This window comes from Coffea arabica, chromosome 1e (genome assembly GCF_036785885.1).
Source record: "Coffea arabica cultivar ET-39 chromosome 1e, Coffea Arabica ET-39 HiFi, whole genome shotgun sequence".
Taxonomy (NCBI): Eukaryota; Viridiplantae; Streptophyta; class Magnoliopsida; order Gentianales; family Rubiaceae; genus Coffea; species Coffea arabica.
In genome coordinates this window covers 10,695,601-10,714,018 of record NC_092311.1, presented here as the reverse complement: position 1 = coordinate 10,714,018, position 18,418 = coordinate 10,695,601, and the positions used below count along the sequence as shown (strand labels likewise).

Below are 18,418 nucleotides of genomic sequence, written 5' to 3'. Positions count from 1 at the left end.
TACACTATCCTACACTAAGGAAATGGAAGAACTACATTTCTGCACTCTTCAAGCTTCTCCCGTATCCTTCTGCATCCTCCAATGTCTCTGCATATAAGCTGATGAAAAGTCCTTCCCTTACCAGTCAAAAAATTCTGCTATGACTCTCCACTTTGATTCTCCAAATCTGAATTTGTTAAGGGAGTCAAAAATAATGGCTTTTGACTTGGAACCTTGGCTATATCTCTTCCTTATGTCTTCTGAAGCATGTGCAGCCTACGTTTTCTCTCCAACTCTAGCTGGAAAGTAGTGTGAAGATGAGAAAAATGGCTGAGCAAATTACAGAAATTCGGCTGCCATACACGTTTTTACTTTTGACCTCACTTCAACTGCATTTTTCTCCATGATGAAGGCTGAACTGGCTTTTGTGCAAAACACAAAAGTTGTAGCCCTTTGAATTAGAGTTCCAATGCTTCAAGAATCATCTAATTTGGAGATCGGTGGACGGAGATATGGTCAAAATACCATAGACTGGTCAATTCTGGGCTTTAGCTTTCGACCATCCAGATAAGTTTCTGTGTTTCGACCTTTTGACCAAGAAAACGGCTGAATTGGACTTTTATGTCTTCATACCAAATGCAGATATATCTCTTAGCTTCAAAATGGTACCAAGATCACCTTGATCCAATCATTGTAGCTCCTGATATAGTCAAAATACGAAAATATGTCTGAGTTGTCAAAGCTGACTTTTCTTGATTTTTGTCCTCAAATTGCATTTCTTCCTTTTACACTTCATATTTTATTTTCCCCACTTTAATCCATCTTCAACCATCCAAATATCTTCTCAATGCACTTCATTTGATGATTGAATCATTAAACCTACAAAATATGAAGTTTGTACCATAAAAATCCATAAAATGCAATGTTTAGCCACTTTAACATAAAATGTAGTTTTTTACCAAAACCTTAGTTATTTTAGTTATAAAACTAAATAATCAAAACAAAATTAACTAATAAAACACACTAAAAAATACGTAAAATATATTCTTATCATTTAACTCTTGGAGTACCAACTCCATGGAGGCTTGCAACGTCTACAATTGATTTTGGAATGGAACACACCAAGATCAGCTCAACTTGCCTTTGCTTGATCTGTATAAAAGAAGAAACACTAAACAAAGCAAAGGTAACTTTGTTAAGAAAATAATAGGTCTTCACCGGGTTGCTCAAGATCAGCCCACTTTCTCTTCTTTCTTCCTTTTTACCACCCATCTCATTAGATTTTTCCATCTCTTTTTCTAGTTCAACAGCTGACCCTTTTATCTCATTACTTTCAATTTCCTCGGGTTTTACCTCTGCAGGCACAATTCCCTCATCTAGCTTTTTCTCCATTCTATAACGCTCAAGCTCACTTTTCATGCATGCTAGATCAATACAAAGTTGGTCATAAGTAAGTGATACAAGTGCAAGACGATGACTATTAAATAAGAAGGAATACTTATTAGTATGTCCATCAATTTTAACTTCTCGCCTCGACATCCATGCTTTGCCCAACAACACATGTGTCACTTGAATTGGGACTACATCACACAACACCTCATCCACATATTTGCCGATTTGAATAGGTACAAGTGTGTGCTTAGTAACCCAAACATCCCCATGAGTGCTCGTCAACTTGTACGGTTGAAGATGATCAATGGTTGGAAGATTTAATTTCTCAACCATGATAGCACTTGCAAGATTGACTTCACAACTACCATCAATGGCCAAGCTACAAATTTTATCTTTGACACCGCAACGAGTATAAAACCAACCAAGCAACTGAGATTTGACGAGATCCAATTGCTCATCTACACCACGTAATGCCATTTCTTTGACTCCCTTAGGATCAGGAAGACAATGTTGTGGGCTAGCTTTTATGCGTCTTATACTCGCCATGACGTATGAGGGAACCTGCAAAAAGTTAGCAACGAAACCGAAGATATTGCCTTTCACGCTCCCTTACGTGTATCCACTCGCACTCGTGTATATGGATGTCACTCTAATGGACTTACCAAATACCTTTACCTGTTGGGTTAGGTAGTTGAGAAATGCTGCTCAAGTCCAACAACCGTTACCAACCTTTCCACAAGTGTAATCACAAGAATGTAGGAGAAAATGTAGGAAAGTGTTCCTAGAATCTAGGAAGAGAATATAGGAGAGTTTCCTAAAGTGGATGAGAGAATATAGGAAAGGTCCTAAAAATGGATGAGAGAATTTTAGGAGAGTTTCCTAAAAAATGGATGAGAGAATTTAGGAAAGTTTCCAAAAAAATGGATGAGAGAGTTTAGGAAAATTTCCTAAAAATGGATGAGAGAATATAGGAAAGTTTCCAAAAAAATGGATGAGAGAGTTTAGGAAAATTTCCTAAAAAGGTAGGAGAGAGAGTGTCCAAGTGAGTACAAAGAGTTATCCAAGTGCTTTACTTAGTTTCCTAATTGATTTTGGAAACAAGTTAGTTTTTGGAAACCTTTTGAAAATCCTCTTCCTCTTGAACAACTTTTGGTAACCTTTTTGAAACAACTTTTGGTAACCTTCTTGAAACAACTTTTGGTAACTTCCAAATTCTACTCCAAGAAAGATTGCACAAATCAGATTTGGTTCTCTATTCAAAACAATTCGGTTGCCTCTTTCTTTCCTTTCCATTTTTTTTTCTCTTGCCAACCAATTCCTCTTTTCTTTCTTCTTTTTTTTTGTCTTTTTTTTTTTGACTACAACTATCAACCACGACACAAAACAAGGAAGTCCACAAATAATAATTACCAAGAACTCCAAGATCTTTCAAGAACTTTCAAGGAAGTTGTCAGGAACTTCAGAAATTTCAAGATTGTGATCAAGAATGCAAGAAACTCAAGATTATTGTAAGTTCTCTTCAAGATTCACAAAATTCCAACAAGTTTTGCCAAAATCCAGATTTGAAAACCAAATAAACAAGTTGGATAACACAAACAACAAGGCTGGACAAATTTGTATTCGGATGAACAGTAACTATGAACAGTGTCGGTGAACAGTACGGTGAACAGTGACTCTTTTTTTTTTTTGGTTCTAAACAAACGAACAGATTGGGATAAACATATATGACTCGAAATAAACGAAAAAAAGGAAGGATATAACCTGATGGTTGTCGACTAACTCTGGTACCAACTGATGTGAAACCCCGATCTAGACAACCAAAACTCCATGGCTTAGGCAGCGAAAATTTGACCCAACTAATCCCTAGAAGTCACGAACAATTTTGATATTATCTCAACCCGTAACTACTCGAATTAACGAACCAAATTGGAGGTAGTAGAACGCCACAATCAAGGAGATACTCGATTGATAAGTTCGGGTGAATAACTTGAGAAGATTCTCAAGTATTCAAAGGCAACTCTCTTGCCAAAGAGAAAGTGAAAACTCACTAATTGTATTTAATAGTCAAAAACTGGTCCCAAAACAAAGAGGAAGTGGGGCTATTTATAGCCCTTACAAGCATTAACCCTAATCCAAAAATTGACCAAACTACCCTACATACTTAAGGAAGATTTTGGGCCTCACTTACTAACAAATAGGCCGCAATTAAACTAGCTTAATTACCTAGACTTTCTAAAACGAGAAATAACCAAAATCAACGAGGAAAATCAAATAATCCTACTAAACTCAAGCATTCGTGCAATCAACTAGTTTTCACTTGAATCTTCCAATTCCCCATGTGCTTGAATGGGTCTTGGTCTTTATATTCTCATCATATAGTTTTTAAATCATTTTTCTAGAATAAGTTAGTTCATGTTAAATTTGAAGTGTATTATGAACGTGGGACCCGCTAGTGCTGTTAGTGCGATAAATTTTTGACAACTCGTTAAAGTTTCGTATTAAGAGATATTATTGTATAAGGTGCTAGGAGATAATTAGAGGTTAGTTAGATAGATTAACCATTGGAAGATAAAAGGATAGGATTGAACCTTAAAGGAGCCAAGTGTCACTACACTATTGGAAGATGGATTTTGACTAATTTTCTTCACCTTTACTAAACCTCAAAAATTGACCAAATTCCTTCCATTCTTGAGCTTCTCTTGGCCAAGCTTCATAAGGGAGAAAAGAGAGAAAAGATTTCATCGTGCACTCCAATTTCTTACTCCAATCTTGTGTTTCAGCCATCAAAAATGCAAATTACTCCATAAGATAGATTAACCATTGGAAGATAAGAGGATAGGATTGAACCTTAAAGGAGCCAAGTGTCACTACACTATTGGAAGATGGACTTTGACTAATTTTCTTCACCTTTACTAAACCTCAAAAATTGACCAAATTCCTTCCATTCTTGAGCTTCTCTTGGCCGAGCTTCATAAGGGAGAAAAGAGAGAAAAGATTTCATCGTGCACTCCAATTTCTTACTCCAATCTTGTGTTTCAACCATCAAAAGTGCAAATTACTCCATACAAAGTGCTAGCTAGAGAGGATTAGAGGTGTTGGTGGAGTGTTTTTTGAGAGGAAAGTGTTAAGCTACCATCTTTCTAGTGTTTCTAAGGTAACTTGCCAAGGAATCCCTCTTTACTTCTAATAATTGCATATTAGTGGTTTAAGGTTATTGAATATGTAGTTTTGTGGGAAACATGATGGCTTGAAGTGGTCTTATGGAAATTTTCAGTTTTATTGGTGAATATTCTGCCCTCATATGAAGCTTAATGATTAGCCATGGTTTGCTAGCTTTGTTATGTGATATATTAGTGTATTATGTGCTAGATGGACTTGCTTAAAGAAATTTCTAGCCTTAGCTCCAAATTTCTAGCTTTAAGGATGAATCTGTTCTACTCTGACCTGCTTAATTCGTTCATGTTAGAGGCTGAATCAGGCTTAGTTCAAAACATGAAAGTTGTAGGAAATGATGTTATCTAGCTGCCTGCAAAATTTCAGCTCAATCGGAGCACTATATCATGTGAAATGACAAAAATACCCTTGACTGCCCAACGTACTATTTTGCGGACAGTTTTCTATGTTTCTCTGAGATACCACATTTTGATATTGAAAATGCACGAATTGGATGTCGGTGTCTTCATAAGACTTGTAGTTCTCTGTCTCAGCTTCGAAACGGTATAAAGTGTACTCTAAACCGATAAGTGTAGCTCCAGTTGTGACCAAAATGCTATAAGATGTCAAATTTGCTGTTTAGTCTTTTGTCCTCAAAAACTGATTTCCGGTTGTATTATTCGACTTGTGTGGTAAGTGGATGATTTTGGAGCCTAGTGAAAGGCTATTGTGGTAAGATTAATTGTGTGTGATTTTGGGGCTGAATTGAGAAAATAATGAGCCATAAATGGCTGAAAATTAGGTAAATACAAAGGGCATGCCGATCACATTTTCACTTGAGGGCTAGTTGGTTGTACTCGCAACTTGAGCGAAAAGCTTTAGGATTGTTCATGTTTTGAAAACCAACTGCTACCTTTTTACTCCAATGCCACATTGTTATTCCTTTGCCCTCGTAGTTAACTTGACTAGGCACACGACTTGTAGTCGAACCTCATTTGTGCATTTCGTTCACTGGGTTTCTGGGTGTGGGAACCATAATTGTTTTCCTTGGTGGTTTAGGATGTACCGGTGATCCAAAAAGTACTTTGGGAGGAAACGTTTGAAGTTGTTTGTTTGAACTAGTGAGTGTACCACTCCTCCGATTTGCTGCTTAACTGGTTTATTTGTACTTGAAATCTGTGACTTGAATGACTATGACTTCTGTTTATTCTATATGAAATGAGGGTGTACTTTATCACACTCATTCTCTTGTCTGTGGATTTTGTATAAGCACGGATATTTTGGCTTGTACTTCAAGTAAATCGTTGAAGACACCAATGTATATATTTTGGTAAGTATATAACTATGTTTATCTCTCGATTAATGCATGTCTTTATGGTTGTTTGAACTTTATTTGTACCTGTTGGCAAGATCGGGCAAGTGCGGCATTTGAACGAAGAAGAAAAGTTTTTGGCGGAAAAAAACTGTTCACCAAATCCGGCTGCATATCTGCCAAGTTCTTGGCCGGATAGTTGGCCGGATTGTTAGTGGAGATTGGAAAAAATTGGGGTATTGCCACTGCCTCGAATCCGGCCAGTAATCTAGCCTGAAATCTGGCCAGATCTTAGCCGGATTGTGAGGTGGCCTCAGTGCATTCGTTTCGTTTTCAATTTTCATTGGAACATTATATCAAAGTTCTATTGCATCTTTTAGTTTAGTTATTTTAGTTTCCAAAAGTTCTTTTTTCTCGAAGTCCTTTTGAACGTTTCGTAGGGTTTTCGTGCATTTCTGTTTCATAGTCCTGGCGAGAGTTGGGCAGGTGGTCCGCCAAACCCTTTGGTTCGCCTTAGGGGGAGGTGGGGCTGTCACAAGTCCAACTCGGCTAACAGGAAAATCAACGGGGACTGAACCATTATCGGATTAGATGGGTGTACTATGCACTCATATGAACTTGAGGAAATCATATATTGTGACAAGTGATGGAAGATAAAGTTTGAACCATTGATTTTTCACCCCAGAAAGGCTTAAAAGTCTTTGGTGTTGGCCACGGTTTACTACTTCTTGTTTTTATATCTTTTAGGAAAAAGGGAAACCTATATGAGCTCCAAAAGAATTGCTTATCTTAGAAAAGCGACAGCACAATCTGCTGCATGCATACTTGACCTCACATGTGATAGTTTGCATGTTTTTAAGAAAAAGAGACCTATAAGTGGTCCAAAAGAATTTTTCATCTTAAAAAAGAATAGCATTATTTGCTGCATGCATTCATACTTGACCTTAGATGCGAAAGTTTATTTTGAAAAGGTCATCTTTTCCATTAATGACAAGATTCATATTCTACATTATGCTTCCGAAAGAGTCAACTTTTCCGTTAATGACAAGATTCATACTCGGTCGCTTTCCACCCTAGGCAGAAAGAATGTTAGCAAATCACCAGCCTTTGACTTGGTGGTCACCACCAAAGTATTGAACCCTTGCCTCCCACCAATTGCCATATTAAGTGATTTTGCTTAAAATATTTATACGGGTACGTAATACACTCATCTGATTCGGTGGTGATTTAGTTCTCTCCGGATTATCCCTGGACCTCTTCAAATCCGCCCCCTCCCCTAATGTAAGATAGAATAGGTTTATCGTTTTCGTAAAAAAACAAAGAAAGAATGTTTGCAAGACAATTCAGCATGGCCATCTTTCATTTTATGTTTGGGGCCCGTTTCAGATAGGGTAACCGCACAAGCTACCCACGACCAAAACTAAAAGAAAACTTGCCGGTTAGTCTAAGGGAGTGAACAACAAATACAAGACCTTTGTGGTCGGACGGAATCTGGAAATCCCCACCGATGAAGCCGCCAACTAAAATTCTCCGAATAATAGCGGTAAATGGAAATTAAAAATTTCAAGATTCAGCAAGGAGTAAGGGAGGAGGTGGTGAAATTGTGGAAGTCAACAAAAGTTGCCAACTACTAGTCCCCAAATTTTTACCCAAAATTACTTGGATTGATATAATTAAACTTCACTATTAGATAGACTTAAGTGATAATTAAGAAAAACATTATTTATAACAGATAAGTATCGCCCTCTAGTTTGCAAAAAGAAGGAATACAAGATTGTCAAAATGGGTAATTGATTGAAAGGTGATAAATTTAAAAAAAAAAAAAGACAACTAATTTCGGTTAAAAAAGAGAGAAGAGAGACCAAAAAGTTAAAAAAATCAATTTCAAAATTAGAAGTTATTTTCTGTTATGTATCAATTTAGGAATTAGCAATTATTTTCTGTTATTACTTGAGTGTTGGCCAAGTAATGTATCTTATAAATAGATAGAGGCTGGTATACTACAAAGTGATATACGAGAGGCAACATGTAACTTTATATATGGGGTGAAAGAGGATTTTTGAGTGATGATAGATGGTATTTAAAAATTAGATTTGGATTCAAGTTGTATTCTTGCATAGAATTTTCCTCTCATAATAAAGAATAGGTTTTCACTTCGTCGACATAGGCTTAATGATGAAGTCAAACTACGTTAAATCTTGTGTGTTGTTTATCTTTCATGCTTGTGGATTATTTGTCATTAAATTATTATATACTTGATGTCTCAATAATTATTTGCTCTGCGCTTGAATCCCAATAAATTGGACCTATATATCAGTCTAGAACGTGATATATAAAGCATGTTCAGCAGGCAATAAATGGCTGTAGAGTATTGAGTTCTCTCTATAGGATATGCTCATGTTCACCTAAATAAAGGAATAGAGTTGACAAGATATACGAGAAGGGTTTTGAGAGTGGTGAGAATCTGATCTATCTTTATATCAAGCTTTCGTGTACAATGTTATTCTAACGAGTAGTCGAGCCGGATGGTCACTAGGCAACACACTCATATTTCCTGCCATCGGTGCTTATATTTAAGACATTTTCTTGATTTAATTTTAATTTTTCAAAAAATTTAATACCCGAAATCTATCTTAATATTTATGCTCCAGGCATCAGCTAAGGAAATCCTTTATTTTAAAACTGATTTGGTTGTAATCTAATTAAATTTGCCATTGGTAATAATCTACCTAAATTTAGATGCAGATGTAGTACTACTTGATTAAATTGCCTGTGTTGGGATAAATTGGAAGTTCTTAGAATTTTAGTAAACACGAAAAATTGGTTCAAGTAAGGTGAATTGGAAAATTTGGCTGATAGAAAGTTCAATGCTCTTGCGAAGTAGTGGAGTAGTGGAGCTAAAGAACAAATCTCTGCAATAGTGTGAAACCCTCGACTTCCATGTTTTCTTCAATGATCTTTTAGACAATGATTTCAATACTCTCTTCAAATCCCTTCCTTCACCCCGGAGATACTTTGTTGCAGCTGTACCTGGCTCTTTCTACGAGCGATTATTCCCCAAAGCTAGCCTTCATTTGGCAAATTCTTCTTATGCACTCCATTGGCTTTCCAAGGTTCCAAAAGAAGTTGGAGATCACAACTCATTGGCATGGAACAACAGCAAGACATATTGTTCGGGCACCAACAAAGAGGTCACAGAGGCATATTTTGCTCAATTCAGGAAAGATCTCAACAGATTTCTGAATGCAAGAGTAGAAGAACTTGTCATTGGCGGCCTTTTGGTGATTCAATTACCCGATGTCACTGATAAGAGTATATTTTACATATTTTTAAGTGTATTTTATCGGTTAATTTTAGTAGTTTAATCTAGTTTATAACTAAAATAATTAGGGATTTGTTAAAAATATAAATTTTTCATTAAATTGGCTAATATTGCATTTCTATTGATTTTAAGGGTAAAAACTTCATTTTCTTGCAGGATTAATGATTCAATCATCAAAGGGTATGAATTGAGAAGAAAATCTAATGATTGGTGATGAATTGAAGTGTGTGAAGAAGAAATGAAGTGAAAAACATTTAATTGAAGAAATGCAGTTCAAGACAATTTTGACACGTTTCTGTATTTTGGCTATATCTGGAGCTACACATATCGGATTGAGATGATCTTTATACCATTTTAAATCTAAGAGATAGCCCTACATTTGGTATGAAAATAGCGAAATCCAATTCAGCCGTTTTCTTGATCAAAAAGTTGAAACACAGAAGCTTATCTGTATGGTCGAGAGTTGAAACACAGAATTGACCAGTTTGTGGTATTTCGATCATATCTCCATCCACCGATCTCTAAATTAGATGATTCTTGAAGCATTGGAACGCTGAGTCAAAGGGCTACAACTTTCATGTTTTGTACAATAGCCAGTTCGGCGGCTATCATAGAGAAAATTATAGTTGAAACGAGGGTGAAAATTCTGCAATTTGCTCAGTCATTTCTCTTATGTTCACACTATTTTCTAGCTATATTTAATAAGAGAATTCGGCTGCACATGCTTATGATGCATAAATGAGGAAAATATGGTTTATTTCCAAGTCAAAAAACCATAGTTTTTGACTTTCTTAACAAAAAGGAGATTTAGGGAATCAAAGGGTGAAAATTAGACCGGTGGAGAGGAGCTTTTGAGCAGTTTTTATGCAGAGAAACATGAGAGGTCTAGACAGAGAGATAGAGAGCAATTTTCTGGCAGAACACATTCTCTCTAACTAGCAAATTTTGCAGGAACACTTGGAGACTTCATCTTGTAATCATCTAGTGCAAGACATAGCAGAATTTTGGGGGCTTTACCATTAACTTGGCTAAACTTTTCTTTATCCTTCTTGTACTTGTAACTCATGATATTTTCCATTAATGAAGTTATGAATTTGATTGTTATATCATTCATGAGTAGCTAAATTTCTATATCTAGGGAGTAGATGAAACTTATGGCCAAGTGATATGAATTGAATGTGATTTACACTTGTTGCATCTTGTATTAACTTGTCTTCTTGTGCATATTGATTACTTGTTGTTGTTTGATCACTAATAGCAGATTTATAGTTATTATTACTCAATGAGAATTGGTAATAATAATGGAATAACATGAGTAGAGCTTGAGTTTTTGGTTCATGAGAACAAAAATACATTCAAGTGGATAAATTTTGCATTTCATGCATGAACAAGAGCAAATTTAGTTTTAATCAAGAGATTAGAGAAATCTAGACTGTTCTAAGCCTTAATATCATGAGAATGAAATTTTGGCAATTTTGGAAATGAATCCCTAGTTAAACAAGAGTAGTAACAAGTGTTAAATTCATTCATTTGGATTTTTTGCGCCATAAGTGGAATCTACATCCCTAGATTCAAGTCTTTAGTGAATTTTCTCCATTTGTAACTTGCATTTATCTAATCAGATTGTAGGAAGTAGCATTTATAATATTTCTACTCCAATTTATTTTTAGTCTAAATAATAGAGTAAAGAAGGACCTAGTACTTGTTTAACTTGCTCCTCGTGGGATCGACCCGATACATACCCTATACTACTTGATTGACCTGTATACTTGCAAACAAATAGGTATAAAATCGGAATTAAACTTGCACTTAGATCAAAATTCCATCAAGTTTTTGGCGCCGTTTGACAGGTCGTCAGCCTGTGCAATAATAGTAATAAATATAGAACCTAACTACCACTAAAAGCAGTCAATAATTAATCCTAGGTACTGGAGCAGGGACTCTAGGTGTGCAATGGGTTACTTGATTCACCCTGTTCCCGAAGAGTTTGCTTAATCCGATATACCAGTATTAATTAATTGACAAAAATCACTGAATAGTAGACAGTGGCAAGTAGGGTCGTCTCCTCAGGGACTGGAGATATTTGTCTCTTTTTAAAGTCCAATTGATAAGGGGGGGGGATTTTACCGGAATGAAACTAAAAATAATTAGACAATTTAATTAAAAATGAATAAATCACTAGCACAAATAAAGCAGGAATTTAATCAGGAATAAATAAATTCTAGCCAAGGATGCAACTACTCAGGCACAGTCCATTTATCCGATCATTGATGCAGGAAAGGTTCACTTAATTTATTAATAGGCTAGTTATAGTCTGATGACCAATTTTTCCTTAAATTATTGATAACCAAGGTACGACCGTTGATTACCCCTAATCAGCAAATACTCCTAGGTACGACCATAGGAATTAATTTCCCAATTGCATTAATATTAGAAAAACCTAGCCCTAACCAATAACACGCTACGAGGGTTATTTAAATTAGATTGCACGTTCCCCTAATGTGTAAACACACCAGTTGCCACTAATATTAATCAATCAAACAATTACGGATTTAATTGACTAAATTGGCACGAGATTAATAAATCACATTGAACATCGGGCCCTTGACATCCAATTAATAAAATAATCCCATGAAAATACAAGCAGGCAATGTGCAAATATGAATAAATTAAGGAACGCGTGAAAACTAATTAGATCTCACAGATTTTCGGGACTGCGCCGTCGAGTTGACCCTTGACTAGATGGAAGACTTAGCCACGCCGCATAATTAAATCATCACACGAGTTAATAAATTGCGAAGGCATTGTTTTGTACTAAAAAGTAAGGAATGAAGGATGTTTTCCCCGTTGAGGAATATTGTCAAACACCTGGCGTGTGTCAGAGGCCAGTCCTAGGAAAAGAAAGGAAAACTAAAAACTGAACTAAAGCAAAAGAACTAAAAGCTGGCCGTCCGTCTTCTGTACGTTAGCTATCTATTTAAAGCCAAAGGAAAGAGATCCAGTGGTCCCCACCAATTGGCCAAAAGCTGCCCCATTTCTTCTTAGTTCCCTTAGGCTTTGTACGTTGCTTTTTTTTGTTTCCTTTTAGAACCAAAGGACCAAAGCCCTTTTCCTTTCCTCCGTGGTCCCCACTGAAGTCAAAGGCCCAAGCCTTCAAGTTCTCTAAGTCTCCGGTTGTAAACCTCTTGGTCAACAAGAATAAAGGGATGGGAGTCCAGTTCTTTTCAGCACTGTGGCCCTGGCCTGTGACTCGCTTGAAGACTCAATTTTCTCCAGACAATCCCTCATGTTTGGTAGTTTTCTGTTCTATCCCTGAAATAAAGGCCACAAACCAAATATAAGTAGATATGTGCAATTAACACAATATTTATCAGGGATGAAAGGGGAAATTAATAATAAAATTACTAACAAATTATACCCTATCAATTCCCCCCACACCTAAACCATGCTTGCCCTCAAGCATAAGAAAAGTGGGCAGACCCCGAAAGTTGATAGTGGTCATCACTCTTATCTACCACCTTGCCAAGAGATTCAAGAGAAGATCATATATCGGGCATTAGTGGTCAAAATCCGAGAAGCATCCCCCCAGTTAGTCTCTAAACCACAAACTCCTTCAATTTCCGAATTAACTAAACTAAGGAAAAGGAATGACACTCAGCATTTATCAGCTAATGGTCCAAATATTCACACAAGTCCCCATATTAAGTCCATAACCCAGCAAGCTTCCCTATTAGTTATTCTCTTTTTTTTTTTCTCTTCTTTTTTTTTTCCTCTCTTTTTTTTTTCTTTTTTTTTTCAGGAGCATAATAATATTTGACCCCAAGAAGACTTAGTCTCTAGCCACCGGAGCCTTTTGACGCGAACTCCAACATTTTTAGATGAAGGAGCCCGGTTACTCAGCTCCTACCGCTATACAACCACGTACTCATATAAAGTACCACCTTTTGACGCGAGAAACGACACTTTTAGGTGCCGAACCCCGGTTACTCAGTAGTAGCTCATAGCGGAGTACAGTCCAGATTATTCACAGCCAAGCAAAGCCAAAAACACATAATAACAACACTAAGAACCAGAAATAGGAGCAGCTCGCCTCATTATTGCCAAACATAGAGAACTGGAGTCAATATTGGACCAGTTCTCATTAAAATGCCAACAGTCATTCCCAATGCCTAGAAAAGTTAACAAAGAATTCACAAGAATCAAGCAGTCCGATATTCACCAAGGAGACATCTCGAATCCAACCACATTAACCCGATACATTATATTTTAAAAAAAAAGAACTTGGCAAAAGTAGAACTAGAGTTAACAAACCAAAATTTTTCTCTCCTTTTTTCTTTTTTTTTTTTAAATTACATGGGATTAAAACTAAGAATTAAAACTAGAATTAGTAGTCACAAAGAAAGAAAATAAGCAACTAGAATTAAAACTAAAAAGTAATAAAACTAGAAACTATTAAAAACTAAAAACTACTAAAACTACTAAAAACTAAGAACTAAAACTGAAAACTAAAAATTACTAAGAACTAAAAACTACTAAAAACGGAAAACACTAGCACCCCCCCACACCTATAGGACACATTGTCCTCAATGTGACAAATATAAAACAAAAGTGAGAGGGAAAAGGACCAAACTTCCCTGAAACCGGGTCATAGCGGAGGGCGAGGTGGGAATGGAGGTGCAAAGCCTGTATGCATCAGGAACTGTGCCAAATTCTGTGCTATGCCGGCGACATTGGCGTCGACGTTGGTCATCCGGGCCTGCAAATCCTGAACCTGCTCCCTGAGATGCTGCCAATCATCGGTCCCAGGTGGTGGAGGTGGCGCAGAAGTAGAGGTAGACGGCCCAGCAGTGTCCGCGGCCGACCCAGGGAATGAAGATGGCCCTGCCCGGGCCGAATGGTGTGCACCCGGGGCTCGAGGTGGTCCCGGACGGGTAAACTGGTGAAAACCATCTGGCAGACGCTCGACGACCCCCATATTCTCTAAGCAAACTACGTCCAAGTGCTCCATCTCAAATGCCAAATGGAGGTCGTGGTCATCCAGGTTAAGAACTCCCAACTGGGTCGCCAAGTGAGTGATGTAGGACCCAAGGATCAGTGGTTTGTTCTTCTTGGTCAAGACCGTCTTGAACTGTGCGGCCAACCAACATCCCAAGTTCACCTTGATATTGTTCTTCATACTCCAGAGAAAGAAGAATTCGGGCCGAGAGAGTATACCGGAGCTGTCCTTGCGCCCCGAGTAGCTATAAGCTAAGAATCGCTGAACATAGCGGGCGCTAGGGTCCTTAAGAAAGGAGCTCCTGGACCGGGAAGGATCGTAGCGTTGCCTATCGACGGACATGTCCTCCCATACATCATGGTAGTGGGAGAGGAAAGGCTCTACGTAGTCACAGGCACTCTCCGCATACTCCCTAGTCTCAGCATACTCTCTAGTGATAAACCCAAATGCTAGATTGAATTGAGTAATGGAGAAATTGAATTCTCGACCCATGAGCCGGAAATGAATGACATTCGGTGTTTCACCCGTGTATCTCGTAGGTAATTCGAACTCAAAGGTGGAGTAAAACTCCCGGATCAGCTCAACAAAAGCGGGACAAGAAATAAGGAAATATGGGCGCCACCCAATGGCTGTGAACATTTGCTCAACCTCCTCCCGTATACCCAGGGCAGTTAGAGAGAGTCTATGACAAGACTTACAGGATATTATACGCCTCTCGCAGACCTTAGCGTATCTCTGCCGATCGGCGGGTCTGGTAAATGTTAAGTGCCCCCCAAAGTGAACAGGTGCATCTACCTGAGCACCCCTATCCCTACCCAAACGGGTTCGAACACTAGAAGAGGAGGGTAGGTTGGTAGGTGAGTTGACAGGAATAGAGGCTTGTGGAGGGGGTTGAGACTGAGAGGTCCTAGACCTAGAGGAGGATTTCGGTCTCACCATTTCCCCCAAAGTAAGTTCAAGGCAACAGAAAATCCAACAAGTATAGAAACCAGCAATTGACAAAGCAAAAATCTCCCAGTAGTAACCCAGCCAATAGCAAACAAAAGAGTTCCAGCAAGTAATCAACAAGCAATTCAGAAATATCTCAACTAAAATCTCAAGAGAAACCCCAGCGAGTTATCCAGCAATTCAAGCAATATCCCCAAGCAATATGATGGTCAAAATGTCATCTCCAAATCGAACAAATAATCAGAGCATTGCAACACATTCAAAATCTCAATAAACGGCTCCAGTTGGCCAAGAAAAGTGCTAACTCATATTCAGCAAAAGCAGTGCAGCAAGGGGACAGTAACAACGCAATAAACACAGCTACTCAGACAGTCAAACCAATGCAGTATTGTAGCCCCCTCAGATTCCCAACAGGTGGCTCCAGATGGCCAATGAAATGCACAATTGCACCCAACCCCAAAAATTTCAACAAATGGCTCCAGTTGGCCAACCAATTGCACAAGTTCACCCAATTCCAAAATTAAAATAGCAATGCCAAGCAAGAATAATCCAACCAGTACCACTGGCGGAAATCAACAATTGAGAAAATAAACTCCAACCGTCACCAATACCAATTGTGGAAAATCCGAAACAGCACCAATCAATATTAGAAATTGGGGAATAAAGTTCAAATACCTCCACCTTGGACGATGACCAAACGACAGGAGGCAGCAGCAGGCGGCGTGTGGCGACTGTGAAGACGAGCTGGAGCCGAAAGTGAACTGAGCAGAGAGGCGGCGCGCGGTCTGGTCGAGGCAGAAGGTGGCGCGCGGTGGAGTTGGAGATGGCAGTGGGTACGGGCGGCGTTCGCGTCGGCGTGCGCAGCGGCAACGGCGCGCGAGGATGGGCTTCTTCCTGTGGAGGCTGCGTGCGGGCTTGGGAGGAAGACGCGGCGCTCGGGCTTGGGAGGAAGACGCGGCGCGCGCTAGGGAGATGGGCTGGCGGATGTGGCTCGCGGCGCTGGAGCGGTTGCACGATGGACTACAGCAGCGGCGGCGGCGGCGAGCAGCGGCAGTTTGGGCGGCGGCGTGCGAAGGAGAGCCTCGGTCTGGCGTGCGGCGATGGGGTCTCGCGCGACGTGAGCAGATCTGGTGGTGGGGTCGGCAAGCTCGATGCGGGCGGCAAGTGAGTACGGGCGGCGGACAGAGCAAAACAGAGGAGAAGAAAGAAAGGAAAGAAAAAGGAAAGAAAGAAAGAAAGAAGAAAGAAAGAAAGAAAGAAAAGAAAGAAAAAAGAAAAGGATTTTTTTTTTTCTTCTCTTTTTTTTTTTATTTTGGAAAAGAAATTGCTACGGCTTTAGGGGAAAGATTTTTCTTCTTCTTGTTTTATTTTATTTTATTTTATTTTATTTTTTTTTTTATTTTTTTTTTTTATTATTATTATTTTTTTTAATTTTTAATTTTTAATTTTTTTTTTATTATTCGAATAGATGAAATAATAACAATTTTTCTACATTTTTTTCATTTTATTTCTTTCTCTTTATTTGAATCCTGACCTTTCCCGCGAACGTGACGCGGGCACGTCATGAGGCCAGGAGAGCTCCCAGAAGTTCAGAAATTCCTGATCGTGAGCATCCTGCACATCACCACGCGGGCACGTCATGAGGGCAGGAGAGCTCCCAGAAGTTTCAGAATTTCCTGATCGTGAGCATCCTGCACATCACCACGCGGGCACGTCATGACTGAAGGGCACCTATAAATCAGCAAAAACGAAAATCAACACTCCAAAATCAGTCCAATTAAAGGGAAAACAGATTTAAACTATGACACGAAACCAATAAGCAATTGAAAGAAACAATTGGGTTGCCTCCCAATGAGCGCCTTTCTTTAATGTCTTTGGCTAGACATCGTCCAAAGATTTGCTTAAACTAAGCAAGTAGGATCCTCCAAGTGCATCACCTCCACCCGTTCAGTTGGAACCCCTTCATAATACGGTTTGAGACGATGACCATTCACTACAAATTTCTTCTCAGCTTTCAAACTTTGGATCTCGACTGCACCATAATGGAAGACATTAGTCACAACAAAAGGGCCAATCCAACGAGAACGTAATTTACCTGGGAATAACTGCAATTTGGAGTGGTACAGCAGAACTTTTTGCCCACACTCGAATGTCTTCCTTGAGATCTGTTGGTCATGAAAAATTTTATTTTTCTCCTTATAAATTACCGCATTCTCATAAGCTTCATTGCGGATCTCCTCCAACTCCTGTAATTGTAACTTCCTTTGGATTCCGCCCTCCTCAATATCCATATTGCATTGCTTAACCGCCCAAAATGCTTTATGCTCGAACTCTACTGGAAGATGACACGGCTTACCGAATACTAACCTATAGGGAGACATCCCTATAGGTGTCTTGTATGCCGTCCGATAGGCCCAGAGTGCATCTTCCAACCGTTGACTCCAATCTTTTCTATCGGGACGCACCATTTTCTCCAGGATGGACTTTATCTCCCGATTTGACACCTCCGCTTGACCATTGGTCTGAGGGTGGTATGACGTTGAGACTCTGTGGAGTACACCATACTTGCGAAATAACGCAGCTATGGTTTTGTTGCAAAAGTGCGTTCCCCTATCACTGACAATAGCTCTTGGCATTCCAAATCGCACAAAAATATTAGATCTGATAAAATCTGCAACCACTTTCGAGTCATTAGTTCGAGTGGCCTTAGCCTCCACCCATTTAGACACATAATCAACTGCCAGCAAAATATACAGAAAACCATATGAAGTAGGAAAAGGTCCCATGAAATCTATACCCCATACATCAAAAATTTCTACAAAAATCATCGGGACTTGGGGCATATGATCTCTACGGGCTATATTACCTACCCTTTGACAGCGATCACATGACTTACAAAACACATAGGCATCCTTAAACAATGAAGGCCAATAAAATCCACTTTCTAAAACTTTATGAGCAGTTCTCTTGGGTCCAAAATGACCTCCACAGGCAAAAGTATGACAAAAAGCTAAAATTGATTGAAATTCCACTTCACTTACACATCTCCGCATCACTTGATCTGCACACCTCTTCCATAGGTACGGGTCATCCCAGATAAAATACTTGGTATCGCTCTTCAATTTATCCCTCTTCGATTTCGGCCAACCTGCAGGAAAATTCCCAGTTACCAAATAATTGACTAAATCAGCATACCAAGGCAACTGAGAATTTAAGGAAAATAAGTGTTCTTCGGGGAATGCATCCTTCAATGGCTCGCTATCCTCTTCAACTAGTATGCGACTCAAATGGTCCGCTACTAAATTTTCTGAGCCTT

At 38.8% G+C, this 18,418-nt stretch overlaps 1 pseudogene; it reads left to right on the top strand.

Moving 5' to 3' along the window:
• The first annotated feature begins 8,703 nt into the window (after nucleotides 1–8,703).
• The window catches only part of LOC140016106 (loganic acid O-methyltransferase-like), a 28,859-nt pseudogene continuing 19,144 nt past the window's right edge, over nucleotides 8,704–18,418 (top strand).